The 22,606-nt window shown below is 42.8% G+C and overlaps 1 long non-coding RNA gene across 1 annotated transcript in view; it reads left to right on the top strand.

The window, feature by feature from the left end:
* Positions 1 to 22,606, top strand: part of LOC115091142 — a 115,646-nt gene that overhangs the window by 42,983 nt on the left and 50,057 nt on the right. Inside the window, exon 2 of the long non-coding RNA XR_003856628.1 lies at positions 6,166 to 6,259. This is a non-coding gene — a long non-coding RNA (uncharacterized LOC115091142). The remainder of the gene's footprint in view (positions 1 to 6,165; positions 6,260 to 22,606) is intronic.

Here is a 22,606-nt window from a genome sequence, read left to right as displayed (position 1 = left end):
ATGGGATATCCTGTTTGTATTAATGGCAACCGGAACTTTTCACATCACTTCCTTGTATTGTTTAACAAAGGGAAAGGTATTCAGAGAAAATAAAACCAAGTCATTTTGTTTTCTGCTCCTAGGAAGACAGGAAATCATTTATTCTTATCCATATAAAAGAGGACATTTATCTAGGAATTCTTGAATATAAAGTTAATGTAAAGAAATTAGTGCTGGCAATATAATTTGGACTGCATCAGTATATAATGTAGACAGGCTTATAAGAAAAACTGTCTTGGTTACAAGAGCATGTTGGCAAGATTAGATATCTGTCTCGGTTATTTTCAGCCCTCTGTAGAGTCTAGACCCTTACTATCAGGCCGATACAGTAAAACAAAATATTTAAATTAGGGCCCGCTGTAAAAAGAGGCGGCAGCTGTCAGCGGGTTTGACAGCCGCCGCTCAATTTTGCCGGCATCGGTTCTCAAGCCCATTGACAGCCACGGGTTCGGAAACCGGACGCCGGCAAAATTGAGCATCCGTTTTCAACCCGCGAGCCGCGGGCTGATTTTAAAATTTTATTTTTTTTATTTTTAACTTTTTTTAACTTTTGGGACCTCAGACTTAATATCGCCATGATATTAAGTCGGAGCGTGCACAGAAAAGCAGTTTTTACTGCTTTTTTGTGCACTTCCCCGGTGCCAGCAGAAATTAACCCCCTGTTAACCCGCTTCCAAATGCGGGTTAACAAGCGCACTGTACTGTATCGGCCTGTAAGTGACATCATTTTGCAATTTGGTATTGGAGTTTTAAAACCAGCAAAAAGATGGTGGCACCTTAGACTTATTGAGGCATGAGCTTTCAAGGAGAAGGTGAGCTCATCCTCAAAAACTCATGCTTCAAGAAATCGGTTATTCTATAAAGGTGCCATCAGCCTCTTTGTCGTTTTTGCTACTATAGACTAATGACTTGTCCTTCTAAAAGTTTTCTTTGTTTTGAGTGTTATAGCACTGAGGAAATGGTAGAATTGCATTATGTTTTATGTTATTGTAATTTGCCTTGAGCAGTTCGAGGCAAGGTGGCGATAAATCAAAGCAAATAAATAACTAACAATGTTGATGCCAGCTTTAAACCGGTGTTTGATTCTGTCCAGCCTACAGAATAATATTTATAGGCTGTATGAATGGCAGTCCTACAATTATTAAGTATTAATCATTAATGGTAGCAGTTTAATATATGTAGTTAGGCTCCATGGTACCGGGGATTTCATTATTTTTGTGTGGCTGGATTGCATTTTACCCTGGTTGGCTAGGTAACTTTAGGGCTTTTTTTGTGATTATTTTATATCCTTCATACATATTTTCTGCTCAGGTACTAACCGTGAGCAGATGCAGTGCACGTGGAGTGATTAAAGGCTTTATTTAGTAAATTTTGGGCATACATGCTCTTGGAGCTAGCGTTTCAGTGATATTTAATATATAAAAAATTCTGTGCATCTAAATTTATAACTATCCTCATGCTTTAAAAGAAACCAAAACAACACCATCACTCAGGTGGATATAAACAGGAAACATTTTTGAGATGTACACTCTGCTTGCCCTCTGCCACTTCATCTCTTGCCATATTGAAAAAAAGTTAGGTTACAGACGGGATCAGAAATCCTTTTGCTATAAAAAAAAAAATCTTTGAAAATGTGGCTTTTTCATCACGCTTTTGGGACAATGATGTATTAGATATCTAGTATAAAAATTAAAATATATTAAAGTATAAAAATTAAAATATATTTTAATTAAAGTATATAAAAATTAAAAATAAATAAATAAATAGTGCATATTGGGACAGAATTAAGGCTGACTGTAATTATTACTGGCTATCTTTGACAGGCCAAAGGATATGGTCTTGTTTTCTTCTGTATGTATCTATAACTTATGTATGTTTTAATTTTGTAAATTTCCACGAGTAATTTTAAATAAAATAAAATATGCTGGTGGGTTTTTTTTTAGATCAGGGAAGGCCTGGGAGGGGAGGAGGGAAGGGGGTGGAGAGGTGGGGAGAGGGAGCCCTAGGTCGTGTCCTTCTCCTGTGCCTAATAATCTAATGTTACTATTTTTATGGAGGAACAACCAGTGATGTGTTAGAAAGGCTCTGCCAGGAGAGTCTAGGGGCTCTGTTAAATTCTTTCATGAGCACCGAAGAGTGTTGCACCAAATGCAGGAGTAGTGGTGATGAGAGCACTTGTGTAGGAAGACAACATTCCTGTTTGCTTTTCCTTGGATCTTGACTAAGGAGTTACAAGAAGTTAATGGGAGAAGACTGAAGACAAGACCTCTTTGTCTCCTTTCAGCCTCACTTGTAATAAAAAGGTGAGTAAGAAATGTCAGCTAAATTTTAGCTCACATTTTCTTTACTCGTGGTAAAAACTGAGTTAACTCCCTAATGGTATGCTAATGATTCGGAAGTTATAAAAAAAATAAAAGTACACCAACCCGAAAATATACACAGAACACATAGGGGCAGATTTTAAAAGCAGGGGGTTTATGCGCGCCGAGTCTATTTTGCATAGGCCCGGCGATGCGCAAAAGCCCCGGGACGCGCGTATGTCCCGGGGCGTGGCCAGAGGCCTTCAGAGAGAGGCAGCACAACTTGTAAAACAAAGGTGAGGGGGATTTTAGGTAGGGCTGGGGGGCGGGTTATATAGGGGAATGTGGGGGGGCGGAGGGAACAGGGAAAGCCATCGGGGCTCCCCTAGGGCTTGGCACGCGCAAGGTGCACTAGTGTGCACCCCCTTGCTTGCGCCGACCCCGGATTTTATAACATGCACGCGCGTACCTCTTAAAATCCGGCCCATACTTAACATGCATAAAATATGATTTATGTGCATGAAACATGCTTTCTACAATGAAAACACATCTTGTGCACACAAATATCTTCTGTGTGTAAGACATGATTTATGCACTCAGAGGGTCATTTTTAGATATGCGCATTGATTAGCTCTTTCGGTTTGGGCTTTGCTTTCAGGACCCAATGGGAAATTTTGTTTTTCCCACTTTTTATTTTTTTTCGTGGGACTCGATTTTCCTGTTAGCGTGCACTAACATTTTTAAGTTGGTGTGCACTAACTCCCGTTAGCGCACACTAACACGAACTACAAATTTTTCCGAAATTTCGGAAAAATTCCATTCGTTTTTCAGTTCCCCCGAACCATGATGAATTAGACAATTTCGTTGAAATTGTCTAATTCGAGAAAAACAAATGCACATCTCTAGTAATTTTCAAACAGCTCCATGCAATCCTATAAATACGCTTAATGGTCATGCACAGATCCAGTACAGTATTTTTTATAACCTGTGTGTATCACGTATGTGCAGATTATAAAATATGCGTATGTTTGGTTATGCGCAAATATCTGCAATGCGTTGAAAGTGGGTACTTTCCTACCTATTTTATAAATATACTCGCATGTATTTTTTGCATGAAAAATATAACTTGCTCATGTAAAACCCCGATTTACACATAGACGTCGATATATTTTAAAACGTGTACATTATTTGAAATTACCAGTTTGCTGATATCTGTACCAGTTCACTCAGGCCTCCCACCCAACCAATAGCAGACAACAGATGAGTCTGATATCGGTTGTGCAAGATAATTAGCAGGTGCAAAATTGTGCAAATAAGTTGCCAAATATACTTATATAAGTTTCTTATAAAATAGCAACTTATGGGCATAACTCTTAAACCCGCCCTGGAACGCCCAGACCACCACCTAATTGCGTGTGTAAATGTGCATATGAAACTGAAAATACGCATGTACTTTTGATGTTTATAAAATAGCATGAACACAAGTACAAGCTACTTAGATGCATATATAAAACACAATTTGTGTACATTATTTTCTCTTTGCATAAAACATGCTTCATGTGCATAAAACTTGATTTGTATACAAATTGTGTTTTACGTGCAGAAATTCTGAGTACATGACCCCTGCGCCACAGACTTCGGGTTCAGCCCCCACACACTAAGGTCTGCCCTCTGACTGGGGAGGATGTCATCTCTGGTCTGGTCTGCTTTCCGTTGCTTGTGTTTGTTGGATTCAGAAGACTGGCTGTTGCCCAAAATACCTCTCTTTATGATAAGTTTTAGGCACTGGTTCAGGAAACTATTCTCTCCATTGGTCCATCTCTGGATGTGATGGCTTCTTGTCTGTTTCTGTTTGGTTTGGCCAAGGAGTGCACCTCATGCCATTGGGCAGGTCAGGTTGTGGTCAATGCTACTGATTAAGCTAAAGCAGTGACCACATTAAGCTAAAGCATATATAGCCAGCCTCTAAGCAAGTGCCCTTATTAGTGGAGTCTTTCTGGCTTGTAACATATGTTGTTCACTTCGAAAGTAGTGAAAAAGTCCTTTAATATTTTTCTTGAGGCCTACTGGTTTCAAGCCACCTCCTGAAGCCTGCTTAGCTTAGGCAAAGTGACTTAGCATGAGTCCATTTTGTGTTTAGAGTTCTTGGAGTACTTGGACACTGAGCTGCTTATACTATCCTTTCATATCCTGTGCAAGATAATGATTTCTAGGGGTGTGAATTGTGTGATCGATCGTCTTAACGATCGATTTTGGCTGGGGGGGGTAGGGAAATCTGATCGTCGTGTTTTGTTTTTTTAAAAAATCGTTAAAAATCGGGGAGGGCGGGAAAACCGGCACACCAAAAAAACCCTAAAACCCACCCCGAACCTTTAAAACAAATCCCCCACCCTCCCGAACCCCCCAAAATGTTTTAAATTACCCTGGGGTCCAGTGGGGGGGTCCCAGCACGATCTCCCTCTCTCTGGCCACGGCTGCATTAAGAGAAATGGCACCCGTATGACATAGTGAAGGCAAAGGTAGTGCCGGCGCCATTTTGAAGATTGGCAATACGGCCCGCGTGCAGGAGGTCGCTCCCGGACCCCCGCTGGACTTTTGGCAAGTCTTGTGGGGGTCAGGAGGCCCCCCCAAGCTGGCCAAAAGTCCCTGGGGGTCCAGCGGGGGTCTGGGGGCAATCTCCTGCACGCGTGATGTCGGGATCCAGGAACCAAAATGGCGCCGGCGCTACCTTTGCCCTGTCACATGATAAGGGCAAAGGGCCACCAGCGCCATTTCTCTTAATGCAGCCGTGGCCAGAGAGCTGGAGATCGCGCCGGGACCCCCCCCCCCCCCCCCCCCCCACTGGACCCCAGGTAATTTAAAACATTTTGGGGGGATTCAGGAGGGTGGGGGATTTGTTTTAAAGGTTCGGGGTGGGTTTTAGGGGTTTTTTGGTGTGCTGGTTTTCCCGCGCCCTATTTAACGATACAATACAAATGCCCCTGACGATAAATCGGGGGCATTTGTATTGTATCGTGCACTCTAACGATTTTGGACGATTTTAAAATTATCTGACGATAATTTTAATCGTTCAAAAACGATTCACATCCCTAATGATTTCCACTCAAGCTCTGTTTTACACACTAACATTATTGTAGACGGATCATCAGGTATGGTTATAATGTCCATATATTGTGCATTATTTCAAAATTGCACATAGAACACAATGATACTCTCCCTCTGTTTTTTTTTTGTTTTGTTTTTAAATCGTTGAAGCGGTTCCCCTGTAATTGCCCCAAAAAACTACAGCAGCCAGTTGCGGAAGAAAGCCATAAATTTCCTCCCACTTACTTGATCAGAGTAGTTTGTGTCGGCTATGATGTCACATATGACATCGCACACATTGCAGGAACCAATCAGACCTCACTATGTTTAAAAAAGAAAAACCCATAAAGCTTATGAAATAAAACAGAGGACAGAAAGGAAACCTATAAATGCAACAAAATGTAGAATCAGTACTGTCAAGAGAGTTTTGTTATGGTGTATGATAGGAGGATAAAACCCTTGACATCAGGATGGAAAACTACATTTCTCACACATCTTTTATAGATTGGGCAAGATAAACATAGTGGCAGATGAAGTATAAATAGCAGATTTAGAATATGTTTTTAATATTCAATTTCATTTCTTTTAAAACCAGTGGGTCCAGCTTTAAGAAAACAAACATAAGTTTTGTCTAACTAGATTCTTTGATGAAGAAATGTTGGCTTTCAGTGCTTGCATGGGATGTTTTGTTTTATAGCTGTTTATCTTTGCTTTTTCCTTTTTATGTATCCTCCTTGTTTAGTGTCTGCTCAACTAGAAACCAGAGAGATGCTCACTGTGGATCCTTTTCAGTGAGCATTTTTGCCCTAGGCATAACATGGGAGAGCATACCTCTGGTGAGTAGTCAAGACCCCTCTCTATTTTTTTAACATTCTTGATATTGACAATGGGGATTCCAAGAACGAGGCCATATGTTGATAGTTATGCATGAAATAAACACCACCCTCTGCTAATTTTGCTGGCGCAAAGCCTTAGTACATCCCACACTTGCTTGGATTTAAATAGAAATTCTATATCCTGCAAAAGGAAAAAGTGAAGATAGACTAATCGAGAGGATTCTATACCAGATTCAAAGAAAATGAAAAAACAAGATCTTGTTTTTTCCCCCCTGATTCAGTTAGTAAAAATGTGAGACTATCGAGCTGTTCCTTAAAATAATATTTCTGCACAGCCAACCATAAGTGATAAGTTGTAAGAATGCTCATTTGCACGGTGGGTTTTGAGGCCCTCAGGTGCACATTAAAAATAGCAAGCCATGCAGGAAGGCCTTAGCATACATGTGAAAGGGGCCTGAAATGATGTGAGTGTGCAAATGAAGGGACATCATATGGAAATGAGGGGTTTACCAAGCTCATGGCATGCTTATCCTCCATGTTATTTAGTTATTTATTTACAACAATTTATATGTCACCTACTTTCTAGGCTCCAGGTGGCTTAAATAAAAGGAACATTCATAAAATTATCAAAAAATAAATATAATAATATAAAACTAACAATAAATAGGACAGACAAAGTAAAATCATATGTTGCTTAGACAAATAACTGAAAAACAGAACATCAGTGATTGCTAACTGAATGGTATTTAATAATGTCTAGAACCTGGTGTTAGTTTACTTTATATGAGCATGTAACTTACTGAGGGGAGGCTGATTGGCGTGACCACACTAAACCGAGCAAGCTCTTGAGGGCTCGCTAACTGGAAATAGAGGGCCTGAAAAATAGTTCTCATGGACAGGAGATGACCCTGTGCAATTGTACCTATAAGCCCTTAGAGATGAATATATTTGTTCATATCTTTCTTTGCCAAAACAAAACAAAACTCACACACACTTTTTGCACAAATTCGTACACATACACAAATAAGCTTCTAAAATAAAAAGTAACATCACAGACGCTTTTCAAGCATTGCTGCAAATCTCACAATGTACTTGGCACAGAGGTTTCATACTACTGTGGAAATGGACCTGGAAGAGGTCGTGGAGGGGGACCTTTGAAGGGGGGTACTGTTGTGTCCATCAGTCACAGATGGCTGCAACCGCTCTGCCTTACCTCTTTTCTTCCCTTTTCTTTCTCCTTGGGCAAGATAGTTGCCTCCAGTGCCAAGTGCCGAAACCCTCGGCGTCTCCAACTCAGCATGGGCGTCCCCGTCCACCATGCTCCTTCCCGTGGCCTCCTAGGGCGCGCGTGCACGTTGCCTATGCTCAAATACACGTCATGATTTAATGGGACACAGCCAGCATGGATTTGCCCAAGGGAAGGCTTGGCTCACAAATCAGCTACATTTTTTTGAAGGAGCGAATAAGCATGTGAATAAAGGTCGACCGGTAGATGTGGTGTATTTGCATTTTCAGGAGTTTGACAAAGTCTCTCACGGGACGTTTCTAAGAAAAATAAAAAAGGCATGGGATAGGAGTCGATGTCCTTTTGTGGACTGCAAGCTGGTTAAAAGACAGGAAACAGAGTAGGATTAATGGTCACTTTTCACAGTGGAAAAAGGTAAACAGTGGAGTACCTCAGGGATCTGTACTTGGACTGATGCTTTTTAATATATTTATAAATGATCTGGAAAGAGGTACGATGAATGAGGTGATCAAATTTGCAGATGACACAAAATTATTCAGATTAGTTAAATCACAAGCAGATTGTAATAAATTTGCAGGAGGACCTTGCAAGACTGGAAGACTGTCCTTATGGCAGATGAAATTTAATGTGGACAAGTGCAAGGTGATGTATATTGTATATAGGGAAAAATAAATCATGCTGTAGCTACAAGATGTTAGGTTCCATTTAGGTGTTACCACCTAGGAAAAAGATCTGGGCATCTTAGTTGATATTACATTGAAATCATAATCAGTGTGCTATGGCAGTCAAAAAGGCAAACAGAATGTTAGGAATTATTAAAAAGGGCATGGCAAATAAAACGGAGGATGATATAATGCCTCTGTATCACTCAATGGTTAGACCACACCTTGAATACTGTGCCTATTTCTGGTTGCCGCATCTCAAAAAAGATATAGTTGCACTGGAGAAAGAACAGAGAAGGGTGACCAAAATGATAAAGGACATCGAATGGCTCCCCTATGAAGAAAGGCTAAAGATGTTAGGGCTGTGCAGCTTGGAGAATAGAAACGGCTGAGGGGGAATATGTTAGAGGACTACTAAATCATGAATAGGTCTTGAACGGGTAAATGTGAAATAGTTATTTTTTCTTTCATATAATATAAGGTCTAGAGGACACTCCATGAAGATAGCAAGTAGCTCATTTAAAATAAATTGGAGAAAATTCTTTTTCACTCAACGCACAATTAAGCACTGGAATTCGTTGCCAGAGGATGTGGTTAAAACAGCTATTGTAGCTGGGTTTAAAAAAGGTTTGGATAAATTCGTGGAGGAGAAGTCCATAAACTGCTATTAATCAATAGCCAATAGCCACTGTTTTTTGCTGGCATTTTTAGCATGGGATCTATTTAATGTTTGGATACTTGTCAGGTACTTGGAATTTGGACTGGCCACTTTTAGAGACAGCATACTGGGTTTGATGGGCCCTTGGTGTGACCCAATATTGCATATCTTATGTTCTTATGTTATGCAATTTCTAGAATTATTTTTATATACCGTAATTGGAGTTTTGTTAAGTTGTAAAGTGCTGTAATTGTTGCCCTTCACTTGGGGTGCCATTGGTAATCATGTAAGAAACATCCAAATAAATGGATAACATTTTAAAAAATTATTTTTTCATATTAACTGGTCAAGGGGATTGGGGAGTGATCCTTCTCCCTAGAAGGCCCAGTTGTAAATATTTCAGCAACCAGTAATGGTTTTGGACTCACTGGGTTTCAAGTAGTAAGCTGTCAGGTACTGTATTTGCACTGTGGCCTAGGCAATAACATGCAATGCCAGTAATCGCTTTGTTGGCTTGCACTTGACACCTTGTAGGAGAGTCTAATTCCATCTGGAGAAACTTGGAATCCCTCTTCTTTCACACAATCACAATAGAGCTCAGTCCCTGGTGCTAATGTGCTAACAAAGGATCCGCAAAGCTGGCCGGGCGTGGCTATGGTAACCCTGCTGACATTTCACAGGCTGGAGGGACTGGCCTAACATTTTCTGGCCAGGGTGGCAGAAAATGATCGGACTCTAAATGTTATGAAACAGTCACGTTAAAGAGGGAAATGCTAAGGTTTCACGACTCCTGTCTTTATTACTGTGTAGAGCACTCAAGCTGTTTACTTTTTTAAAATGTTGTGTACCATGGAAAATCAAAATAAAATATTGTGTGTGGGAGCATGCCTTTCTTGTGGGATTGCAGGCCTGTTTTTAAATGAACATTATACACGCAGGTAACTGATTTGCTCTCACGTGCATATGCTCTTTGCTGCCTATGTTGAGGAAAGGAGAGAGAATTTAAATTATTTATTTAAAAGGTTTATTTTATCTTTTAAATGTGCCATTCTCTGGCTGGATCTTGCTGTTTGTGACTAGGATAGCTGAAGGAAGATCAGGAAATCCTTCTTTGTATTTTATATAGTATCTGTCTGACATCTTCCAGAAAGCATGCTCAGCTCCGAACACTTGGAGATGCTGCTGTTTAATATCTTCTTATTGCCACTATTCATCATTAGTAAAAAAAACGCAGAAACACAGAACATAAAAGCAGATAAGGATCCATCTAGTCTGCCCAGTTTACTTCCTGCTACAGCACCGTAGGCCCCAGTTGATCTCTGATTTCCCCCTCACTTCTTCGCAAATAATGAGACTGTGTACCTGTCCCATGCTTTCCTGGATTGTTGTTCTCGCTTCTCTCAGCTCCTTTAGGTTGTTGTGGCCATCCTTTCTATGAAAAAATATTTTCTGATGTTACTACTGAATCATGAAATTTTTAATTCTGAAAAAGGTTTGTTTTATCAGTCCAGGGGTCAAACTGCTGTTTTGTAAAATGTTTTTAGGACTCTAATTAAATTGTGGACTGAAATCTGTTACGATCTTGCTCGCGGAGCCCATCCCGCAAGCAGGCCTCTCCACTCACTGCCTGTGCTGCCGCTGCCACCGCACCACTGTCTTCCACGGCCTAGTGCCGCTGCTTGAACTGCTGCCGACGCTGTCGGACGTCGCCCTGCGGCCCAGCCGCCATCGCTGTCTCCTTTGCGGCCTGGGGCCACTGCTACTGACTGTTCTTCATCTGCGGCAGGAGAGCCGCCAACAAGTCCTTTCTTCGCGGCCTGTGCCGCTTGGGAAGCCGCTTCAGACACCATCCTGTGGCCTGGAGGCCACCCATGACGCCTGCCTGCTTCTTTGTTCTGCACAGCTGAGGCCACCACTGTCCATGGTCCTACTCCACTCATTAGGCCCTCCTCTAGGTGCCGGCGTGCGCCTCTTCAATCTATTTAAAGGGCCAGCGGCGGGAAAAGCCCGCAGCCCCACCGGAAATCCTCTTTAGGTCCACTTCCTGCTTCAGCCCTATAAAAGGGCTCACTTCCAGTTCCTCAGGGCCTTTGGATCGGACTTCATGGTTGTCCATGTTCTTCTGTGCCAGTCCAGGTCCTCCGTGGTCTTCATTTGTCTAGATGGCTTTGTTCTGTGTTCCTGGTCTCCTCGTCCTGATGTTCCTGGTCTCGTCCTTCATCGGAGCTCCTTCGTCACCTGTTCCATGTCCTGATGGTCCGTGGTTCTGTTCCTGAGTCCTGATGTTCCATGTTCCTGATGTCTTGGTCCTGATGCCTTCGTCTTCGCCTCTGCATCCAGTTCCCAGTTTCCTGCGTCCACCTTTCCTGGCATGCCACCGTCATGGTCCGTGACCAACCCATGGGGGGGCTGGGTAGGGCGCTTCGTGGTACAAGGCCTTCTTCTCGTCTGCAGTGCAAGTCTCCGGAAGACCCTTGTTTTTAATGTTCAAAGTTCCAAGTCTTGAATCCTGAGTTTTGAATCCTGTCCCGGTCTTTGGAGTTCCTTCCTGCTTCCATCCATGCCCAAGACTCTGCCAGAACCTGCTCTGCTCCAGCATGGTCCGCGACCAGCCACAGGCGGCTGTGTTGGGCGCGCCCCTGTGCAGGCCTCTATTGAATCTTCGACATGTTCCAGTCTTAAGTTCCACTACTTCGCCTGGAGTCTGCTTTGCGCTCAGCGTGGTCCACGACCAGCCATGGGCGACTGTGTAGGGCGTGCTGCGATGCAGTTCTCACCCAGTACTTTCGCCTGAGTCCTGAAACCTTGCCTGAGATCTTCTGAGTAACCTGAATCCTTGTTCCGAGTCTTCTGAGTAACCTGAATCCTTGTTCCGAGTCTATTCAACTTCCTAGTCTTCATCTGAGTCTTCCAAGTAACCTGAGTTCTCGTCTGAGTCCTTCCAATTCCAAGTCTTCATCTTGTTCCTGCCCTCAGCCTCCATCTGGCCTCACACACTCATCATTCCCAAGCGGCGGGTCCGAAAGGGCTTTCAAGTGGCTGGAGGGCTACTTCGGAGACCAGCATTGTGTTGCTGGGTCTCCTTGGTGCGTGTAGGTCCAGCAGAGGGCTGATTCTGCCTGGTTCCTGTTCCAAGTTCCTTGCCTTAGTTTCAGTCCTGCTTTGTTCTTGCTCCGCCCGTGCTTGCATGTGCTCACTTCCCACGGAGTGGCTCGGGGCTCCTCTCTGAGTTGTGCCGTGGTTCAGGGGCTCACGCTCTCCCATGAGCTAGCGCCGCACCCGTATCAGGACCTGTAGGTCGCGGTCGCAACAAAATCTGTGTAAGTGGCACAAAATAAGTGTATCCAACACATATTTATTTATTTAATATTTATATTCTGCTGATTGCGTAAACCACGCTGAGCGGATAGCATAAAAGCATTGACAATATGTGGACAAACAATATCAGCATACATATAATAAAAATATCATAATTAAATAACACTACAATAAAACAGCTTGAAAATCAGCAAAACTTCATCGCAAACACAGGCACTTTAAAATGCTTCATGAAATACCTCTTACATATAGAATATAGAATAGCTATCAAAGTGCACACTGAATTGCATGATCGCAGTGGAGGATCAGATGCTAAGCTGCGGCTGGAGGGCTGAAATCAGGACATTTCCAAGCATTGTAGCTGTCCCTTTTTTCTGTACCCCAGTCCAAAAATCTGTACAGATTGGAAAAAAATCAGGACGGTTAGCACCCCTATTCCCAGGAATATGTTAACAGTATCGACTGATGGAAAACAACAAATTATTGCTTTGGAAAATCTCAGGAGAAAGTAGCCATCTCTTACTAGCAACATTAGCATATTATTTACTTAATGCCTCAAGATATTGACTTGCTGCGGTTTTAATTGAAAGTGGTTTTCTCAGGCTGCACTGAGCAGTCATGGCTTCTGTCATGAGTAAATTCATTTACTGGAAAATTAACTCCTTTAGGGATTTCTGATACTGTCTGGGCTCACAACCTGGGAATCTTGAATGAATTTTGCAGCAGGATAACACTGAGCATATGACAAGAAACATAGTAAGTGACAGTAGAAAGACCCAAGTGGTTCATCCAGTCTGCCCAGCAAGTTACCTAGATTAGCTAGTGCCGCTCTGTGCAGGTTGCCTCAATGCCGTCTGTTAAGGGTAGTAACTGCCATTTCATGCAGGTTACCCTTGTTAGATTTCCCTTTTTCTTCATTTCCCTCTTTCAGCCATTAAGGATCCTTTGTGTTTATCCCATGCCCTTTTAAATTCCATTACCGCTCTTGTTTTCACTACCTCTTTAGGAGGGTATTGCATACATCTACTGCCCTTTCCATAAAGACATATTTCCTGATGTTTCTCCTAGGTCTGCCTGCTTGGAGCTTCAAATTATGTCCCCTAGTTCCACAGCTCTTTTTCCACTGGAAAAAGTTACATTCTTGTGCATCATAAATACCCTTCAGGTATTTAAAAATCTATGATATCCCATCCCTCCTTTCCTTCAAGGTATTCATATTTAAGACTTTCAGTTTCATCTCAATAAACTTCCATTGCAGACCCCACACAATTTTGGTCACCTTTCTCTGGACTGCTTCTGCTCTATCCTTTTTGAGATATGGTCTTCAGAACCGTATTCCAAATGAGGCCTCACCTAGGACCTGTTTAGGGGCATCATCACCTCCTTTTTCCTGCTGTTCATGCCTCTCGTTATACAGCCCAGCGTCCCTCTAACCTTAGCCACTGCCGAGTCACATTGCTTCACTGCCTTCAGACAATCATACACCTATCACCCTGATCCGTGCACATCAACATTTCACTCCCCATCACATAGAGCTCATTTGAATTTCTGCATCCCATATGCATGATTCTTTACTTCTTGGCATTGAATCCCACATGCCAAACCTTCAACCACACCTCAAGCTTTCTTAGATTACTTTTCATTTTCTCTACTCCTTCAGTTGTGTCCATTCCATTGCAGATCTTAAGAGTCGTCTGAAAAAAGACAAACTATCCTTCTAACCCTTCTGCTTGTCACTCACAAAGATACTGAACAGAAATGGCCCATATGCTGATCTTTGAGTCACTCCACTTATGACTCTTCCATTTACCACCACTCACTGTCATCTGTCAGTCAACCAATTTGTAATCCATTCCACTACCCTGCGACCCACTCCCAAACTTTTCATTTTATTCACGAGCCTCTTATGTGAGACAGTGTAAAAGGTTTTGCTGAAATCCAGATAAATCACATCAAGTGCTCATCCTTTTATATAATTCTCTAGTTACTCAATCAAAGAAAGCAATTAGATTTGTTTGTCATAACCTTCCTCTGGTAAAACCATGTTGCCTCAGATTATAGATAGTTGGCTATCATTTTTCTTCAGCAGGATCGCCATTAATTTTCCCACTAACTGGCCTGTAGTTTCCAGCCTCTTCTCTGCTCCCACTTTCGTGAAGTGGGACCACCACCGCCCTTCTTCAGTCTTGCGGCACCACACCTGTTTCCAAGGATCTATTGAATAGTTCTTTCAGAAAACCCACCAGAACCTCTCCAAGCTCTTTTAGTATCCTCGGATGTCTCTCATCAGGCCCCATGGCCTTGTCCGCTTTTGGTTTTGCTAGTTCCATCCATACACTGTCTTCTGTAAATGGGGTTATATCTGCCTCACTCTCATCCGTACACTTGCCAACCAGCAATGGTCCTTCTCCAGGGTCTTTTTTAGTGACCACTGAACTGAAGTATTTGTTTAATATTTCTGCTTTTTCCTCATCTTTCTCTACACAATGACCTTTGTCACCTTTCAATCTTACAACATCCCCTCTGGCCTTCTTCCTTTCCATGATATATCTGAAAAACATTTTTTCACCTCGCTTTATCTCTTTGATGATCCTTTCTTCCACTTGAGCTTTTGCTCCTGATTTTTCTTCTCATCTTTCAGCTTCTCCAGATATTTTCCCCCATGTTCCTCTTTTGTACTTTTTGAATGCTGATCTTTTTGCCTTTTTTTTTCAGCCACATCTTTGGAGAACAATATTGGCTTTGTTTTCCTTTTGTCTTTATTTACTTCTGTTACATAAAGATTTGTTGCCTTTATAATAGCTCCTTTAAACATAGCCCACTGTTGTTCCACTTTACCCAGTTTCACCCAGTCTTCTAGCTTCTCCATTTTAACAAAGTCTGTATTTTTGAAATCCAGGACTTTGATCTTCATGCGACTTCTCTCCATCTTGGCCATTATATAAAACTCTACAATTGGATGATCACTGGCGGTCAGATTGGTACCTACCCGGATATTAGAGATACAGTTTCCATTTGTGAGCATCAGGTCCAATATCATTCCTCCCCCTTGGGCTCCTTCATCATTTATCTAAGCAGAACCCCTTGAAGAGCATCCCCAATCTCTCCACTTCTTACAGATTCGGCAGCAGGGATTCTACAATCCACATCTGGCAGATTAAAATCTCCAATGAGCAACATCTCTCCCTTCCTTCCTATCTTTTGGATGTCTTCAACGAAATCCCTGTTCCGTTCTTCTTTCTGATTCAGAGGTCTGTAGACCACACGAATGTAAATGGAAGGACTATCATCTATTTTTTTTTTTTTTTTAAGATGGCCCAGAGTGCTTCCTCCTTTTCCCACACCTCCTACATTTCAGTTACTGGGATATTATTTTTGACCTAAAAAGCTACTCCTCCACCTTTTCAGCCCGTTCTATCCTTCCTCAACAGGTTATTGCCTAGGATGGCTGTTTCCCATTGATGAGACTCACTGAATCATGTCTCTGTAATAGTAACGACCACAACAGTCCTCTAGCACCAAGTTTAAGGAGGGGAGTAGCTATCCAACATATAATAAATAAATAAGCTAGAATCCCAAAAGTAGAGCTCTATAATAGTGTAAGTACACAACGTGATCTTGTTTATCAGCAGACCTCATACAGGGCATTCATATCTGATGCTAATTAGCAATAGTACACCAGCGGTATAATCATTGGTCAGGTAATGTCCAGTATTTTTAAAGTTTTTTTCTTATGCACAGGTGAACAATAAAATAGCCCATTGGCACGTCATAGGCTGTGTAGCATCGCAAATTCCAGCATTTAGCTTATTAGTAACATTGTAGATGTTAACACTTAGCTTTTTGTACAAGGAAATAGCAGAGACATGGACGTGAGGACATGCACGGAGTCAAGCCCTCTTCAAGGGCCAATAGTATCTGGAATCCAAAAACATTTTGAGTAAGACAACCATTCAGCATAACTTATATCTATATACATATTATGTAGCAGTGATACCAACGTGAGAGTGAAAATAGCAGCATCATCAGGCGGTAATGTTTTTTCCTCTGCCGGAGGGGACGCTCTCGCGCCATTTTTCAAGTGGCTTACAACCAATCAAAATACATGCTCCGCCCAGGAAATGACGAGCATAGTTGCTAGGAGAATCAAAGCAGAGAATACCATTCGATGGCCGCATTAAGGCCATCAGGGTCTATGCAACGTAATTGGAATATCCAGCGCTGTTCCCGTATATTGAGTAGTTTCTGAAGGTCTCCCCCTCTCATCGTGGGGAAGATGCGATCGATGACCCGCCATTTAAGATCAATAAATTGGTGTTGATTATCGAGGCAATGCTGTACAATGGGTGCATTGATTTTACCTGTATTTAGGCAACTGCGGTGCTCGATTAATCGTGTTCTAATATTCCGTTTGGTTCTACCAACATAAATTTTATTGCATGGACAAACAATGATATATATGACATGAGAGGTAAGACAAGTGGAGTGAAAATAAGCATCATGGGTAGTACCAGCATTATCGATCCAGGAAGGACCATCCAAAGATTGTGCACACATCGAGCATTTGCCACAAGCCCAGTGGCCAAGGGGTTCATCAGGACAGGTAGGTGCATCAATATACGTTCGAGTTTGAGTCAACAAGTCCCGCAGGTTTTTGCCTCTGCTAAAAGCAATCAGAGGGAAATCTTGAAAAACTTGATGGGACTGCACAAAATACCAGTGATCTCGTATAATCTTGACAATATCTTGTGACCTAGAAGAATATCGGATTGTACACACCAGCGGAGGATCCGGCCGACCTTCAGTAGGCTCCAACAATAGCCATTCACGCTGTGCATTAGATGCTCTTTTTAATGCTTTCTTGATGACAGATGGGGGATACCCTCGGTGAAGCAGCCTGGATACCAAACCTTGAACTTGAATGCAGAACTCTGCCTTATCAGAGCAAAGGCGACGGAGGCTTTGCTGCTCTCCCTGGGCACCTTTTCTTCTATTAGGCTTAAGAGTGAACCAATGTAGTTTTCTCCAGTCCCTTTCTGTATTTGTAAGTGGTAGGGATGCCATTCCAATTCCATTGACTTCTGCCACGTTGTCCTCTAGTTTAAGTGCCTGATGACATATATTCAGAGTTTCTTGCTTAAGATTCTTTTCCCTGCCACAGACAGATGTAGACCATATTTTCTTTATCGTCTTATTCCATAAAGAGCCCCAGCCCCCAATATATCTAAAACCTTCTTCTTTGCCCCAGGTTTGAGCCATGTATTGAAGTTGTCTAAATGACATAGCCTTTCCCTTCCATTTTCATGAACAAGTAGCATTTCCGAAAAAGCAGTGGTCTTTGCTACATGCCAAAGACTCCATTGCCTTGAAAGGAAGTGCATGCTTCAGTGCTGCTTGGGCTAATATTATTATTATGCAGATTTATAACTGAAACAGTGTGTCATCCTCATTTAAAGATTCCTTCCTGCCAATTATTCTCACATGCTGCAATGAGGTTTTATTTATATACAGGCCGATACAGTACAGTGTGCTTCGGCGGAGCGCACTGTTAAACCGCGATTGGACGCGCATTTGACGCGCTAGCTTTACCCCTTATTCAGTAAGGGGTAATAACGCGTCAAAAACGCGCGTCCAACACCCCCCCCCCCGAACCTAATAGCACCCGCAATATGCAAATGCATGTTGATGGCCCTATTAGGTATTCCTGCGTGATTCAGAAAGCAAAATGTGCAGCCAAGCCGCACATTTTACTTTTAGAAATTAGCGCCTACCCAAAGGTAGGCGTTAATTTCTTTGGGCACCAGAAAAGTGCACAGAAAAGCAGTAAAAACTGCTTTTCTGTGCACCCTCCGACTTAATATCATGGCGATATTAAGTCGGAGGGTGCACAGAGGGTAAAAAAAAAAATTTGGAAATCAGCCCGTGGCTCCCGGGTGGAAAACCAGATGCTCAATTTTGCTGGCGTCCGAACCCATGGCTGTCAGCGGGTTTGAGAACCGACACCGGCAAAATTGAGCGTCGGCTGTCAAACTCGCTGACAGCTGCCACTCCTGTTCAAAAAGAGGCACTAGGGACGCCTGCTCTGCCGTGACTTTTACTGTATCGGCCCGATAGTTTGGGATCTGCTGCATATACTCTATCTACCACATTAATTTCTGTTACACATGTACTTGGTGGATCAGAAAACGTGTCTGGGGGATGGACATACAAACTTTACATATAGACTTTATTAGCTCCATGTCTGAGATTCTTATGACAATTGATTTAAGCTGCATTGCCAATTGATTAAGCCGGAATGATCCTCTATGGCTGTTTAGCAGTATAATGTAGTTCCAGTTAGCCTTGATGGTTGCAAATACCATGCTTTTTTTTTTTTTTTAAGTTTATTAGCTGCATAATTTTCAGGCATGCTTTGGTTTCATTTGTGGGCCTGGCTGATCATTGATCTTCTTACTCTTATTAGGGAAAAGCTGTCAGAGGCAGGAACAATAATAGGTCTGGGGGGGGGGTGGAATATCGATGGTCAGAGTTTGTTGACACATGCCAGTCAAAATTCACGCCAGTCAAATTAAAAAATGTTTTGACATTTTTTTTACAAATGGTTTTTGGTCTTATGTAGAATTCTTAGTGGATATATTTTGTACTGCCCATCTGCAGGTAAGCCCTTGAGCATAGTTAATGGGGGGAATTAATAAATTGTGTCAAGCAGTTTTCTTGTGAGCTATTTTCACTATTTGCATGTTGAAATTTAGTGGCTTGTACGCAGAGATCAGCTTTAGGGGTGTAGACTTGTGTGGTCACACTTGTGTGGGCAAGCAGGGCACTGGTGTGGCTTTTGTGCCACTGACAGTTGTGATCCTTGAGGGAATACCCTCCCCCCACCACAAACACACACACCTTGCATAGCAGAATCCCACCACTCCCAGTGCTTAGGAGACCCTCACCCCCATCTCCTAGCCATGGAGGGTGCTGGACCTGATTTGCACAGGGCTTGCTTGTAACAATCCATATTAGCCTGATGTGCATGTGAATTGGGCAGACCAGATGGGTATTACATGTGCTCTGTTTCTATGAAGCATGTAGCAGTCACCATTTTTAACTTCCTGGGACCAAGGATCAAGCCTGGTTTAAATGCCCACACTTTGTAAAGCACATTTATCTGATTTTATTGCTGAGGTCCATACTCAAAAGGTTTGTCCGGCTAAGTTCAGGACTTAGCTGGGCTAGTTGCGGGGTTTAAAAATCCCAAGCTGAACACCTTTGATTTACAGGTGACACCTCCATCAACTGTGGGGCTCTCCTCCGGCATGCAACCCAGTGTAGGCTCTGTGGTCAGTTCCTTGTTGCAGTAATATGTCCACGTCCAGGTTCCATTGGAGACCTCCGAAGTCCTAAAAGACAGTCTAGACCCTGGAAGTTAGTCACGCCCTCCAAATGTAAAGCCTTCTTCAGTCAAATAACCAACAACAACTTTGCTGTTTTAGCAGTGCTTCTCCTTTTGGGGACCAAAATGGGCTTAGGTTCTGAAGTCCTATTAAACTATTTTCACACTTTGTATTCTAGCATATGTAATGAGGACACAGTTCATATGACCCTTTTCACGGGAAAACCCCCCAAAACAAAAAAAAAAAGAATAAGAAAAAATTCAAGAGTGCCTGGGTCACTCCAAGCCATCAGTTTTGGTAAAGAACCTAGGTGCATCTCTCACCCCTCACTCCAAGGCTGGTGGAGGCACTAGGCGGTCGTCTAGTGCTCCACTGGTCTGGGGCGGCGATGGCATGGCTTCTCCTTCCTGCCTGCGTGGCCTGGAAGAGGAAGTGATGTGTCCGTGCAGGTGGGAAGAGAAAGAGGCCATGCAGTCTTGGCCAGAACAGGAAGAGGCAGCATTGGCCCCAGGTCCCCGCATCATTCAAGCACAAGAGGAGTAGCAGAAACAACAGTGCGCTCTCCCTACCAGCAGATGAAGGAAGCAGAGCATCAGCCCCTCCCGCCTCGAGTTACAGGTACCAGATAGACATTAGCCTTCCACCCTTCCCCAGCCAAACAAACCAAACTGTCCAACCCCAAAGGGCTTCAGAAAAAAAAAAAACGCTCAGTTTTTCTTTGCAGGGAAGAGGGCTTCCTCTTTCCTCCCTGCTAAAGTTATTCCTCTAAAGAACCAAGCGTGAATAGACTGACCTCAACCAATGTCCACGGCCAGGTCTTCTTCTAGGCTGTTCTTGCTGGGGAGGGATCCACTTGCACCTCCTCTATACAGAATTCAGGCTGCTGGTGCAGGAGTTTGAGCCTCAGACGGAGGGTGTGGTTTGTTTCCAGTTCCCCACCTGTGTCAGCTGCAGTGCTAGTGAGACGGGGACTTCCACTCTCTGGGGTCGATGCAATACAGTGCGCTCAGCCGAGCGCACTGTTTAACCCGCTGTCGGATGCGGTTTAAAAAGGCGCTAATCCACCCCCAATCCGACGCGGAGTGAATGAGTTAGCGCTCATCACATGCAAATGCATGGGAATGAGCCTATTACTCATTCACTCTGCATGCAAAAAGCTAAATGTGCGCAGATATTAACGCCTGCCTGGAGCAGGCGTTAATAGCTGAGTGCACTGAAAAAATACTTTTTTTAAAGTTAAAAAAAAAAGAAAAAAAAACCCTCTGCCGGCTGCTTTGAAGACCAACGCCGATATGTCGGTCGGTTTTCATAACCAGCCGGCTGCAGTAATGAAAACAGACGCCGAGTTTATCGGCATCGGTGTTCATAACCGGCAGACCGCCTCCTTGCTAGCGCGACCCCCTAATTTGTTTATTACATGGCGCCCCTCTTGCGGGCACCATGCGTGTGCTAAGAAAGCGGGCGCTGAAAGGTCAGCACCCGCTTTCCGCAAATTTTATTGCACCGGCCCCTCTGTGTGCTGCTGACCCAGATAGTGCTTAGGGCTTCTGGGAAATGTTGTCTTTCAGAGTTGCAGCCCTGCTCTGGGCTCTCCTTCCTCAGTGTAGCCTGGTGTTTGTCTCTTCAGAAACAGCAATCTGTTGTGGCAATATGCCCACATCACAACAGGGTAAGTGTTTGGATGGCTAAAAACGGAATCTATCAGAGGCATTCCAGGGGCATTCTGAGGCGAGGGCTAAGCTGATAATTTAAGTCCTGCCGAAGGGCTGTTCTAAAGATAGCTAGATAAACTTTCCTAGCTAACTTTGAATTTAAAGCAGGCATATTAGCAGCTTTGCCACTGACCATCTAGTTTAAGATAACTGAGTAAATTTATCTAGTTTTCTTATCCAAAATGCTTACAGCTGAATATGGACCGGCTCTGTGTTTATTTAGTGATGAGGGTAATGTTACCTGTTTGTTTTGACTCAGACATGTTCTTTTTAACTTCACTACTAGTATTTTTGTTATTCTGTAATTCAGAGTCTTAAGCATCAATGAGTTATGATTAATGAAAGATGCAACATAAAAAAACAGCCTTGGACAAAGAATGTATGTTTAGGTTTAGCTTCTGAATGGGTTGGCTTCAAACAGTGGCCGTGCCGGGGAACCTTACACAAAAGATAGCAAGATGTGGCATTTGGGTCACCCTTTCCTACCACAGGCATATAAGATTACTTTTGCTAGTTTTTCCAAGTCATAGTCAAAGCTTTTGAAAAACAAAGGGAAACAAATACAATAGCAGTGTATACAATTACGAAGTGAAAACGAAATAAAAGAATCCAGTAGCATATGAACATACATATTATGGAGTGCTGCTATACTGAGGTCAAATATTAGACTGCAAAGATCTATTTGCTACAGCATTTCACAGCCTTCGCGGAATGTAAACAATCATCCATTTTATAGTGCTAACGTGGAGATGCCAGCTCCACCTACAGAGTCTGAAAGAGGCATTGGGCCCTCAGTGTGACACTTAAGAAGGTTCTCCGACAGGGCAGAGGTTCACTGGCGGTGGGTTCCTGAAATTAAAAACAGCCAGGAGTGTCATAAAATTTTAAAGCGCTTCTCTTTATTCCTGCTGCCTGAGCCATTGACTACTAGCATTTATAAGGAAGCCATGTGGAGCCAGGATTCAATGCTTCCTTCTGCAGAAAGTGAACTATGAAGTCTTACAAGCTCGACCCTCTTGTTTTCAAAGGTTTGGGCACATGACTTAGGTACCAGGTATGTTAGTGGAAATATGAGGCTGTTAGTGGAAATATTTATTCATTTTACAGCACTGCACTCACTGAAGGATCATCTTGATCTCAAAAGAGGGAAACAAACTTAACTATATCATTAAATCATGAATATTTCCCTGGTGGAATGAACTAAAAAATAACTCATTAAACATAGAAAACTAGAACGTGATGGCAGATAAAGACGATAAGGCCCATCCACATCTCTTAGTCAGCTTTATAATCACTTCCTGTCTCTCAAAGGTCCTCAATGCTTGGCCCATTCTTTCTTGAATTCAGATCCTGGCCTTGTCTCCAC

Source organism: Rhinatrema bivittatum, chromosome 4 (genome assembly GCF_901001135.1).
Source record: "Rhinatrema bivittatum chromosome 4, aRhiBiv1.1, whole genome shotgun sequence".
Lineage (NCBI taxonomy): Eukaryota > Metazoa > Chordata > Amphibia > Gymnophiona > Rhinatrematidae > Rhinatrema > Rhinatrema bivittatum.
The sequence above is the reverse complement of the archived record's forward strand: the minus strand, read 5'-3'. Positions and strand labels throughout refer to the sequence as shown.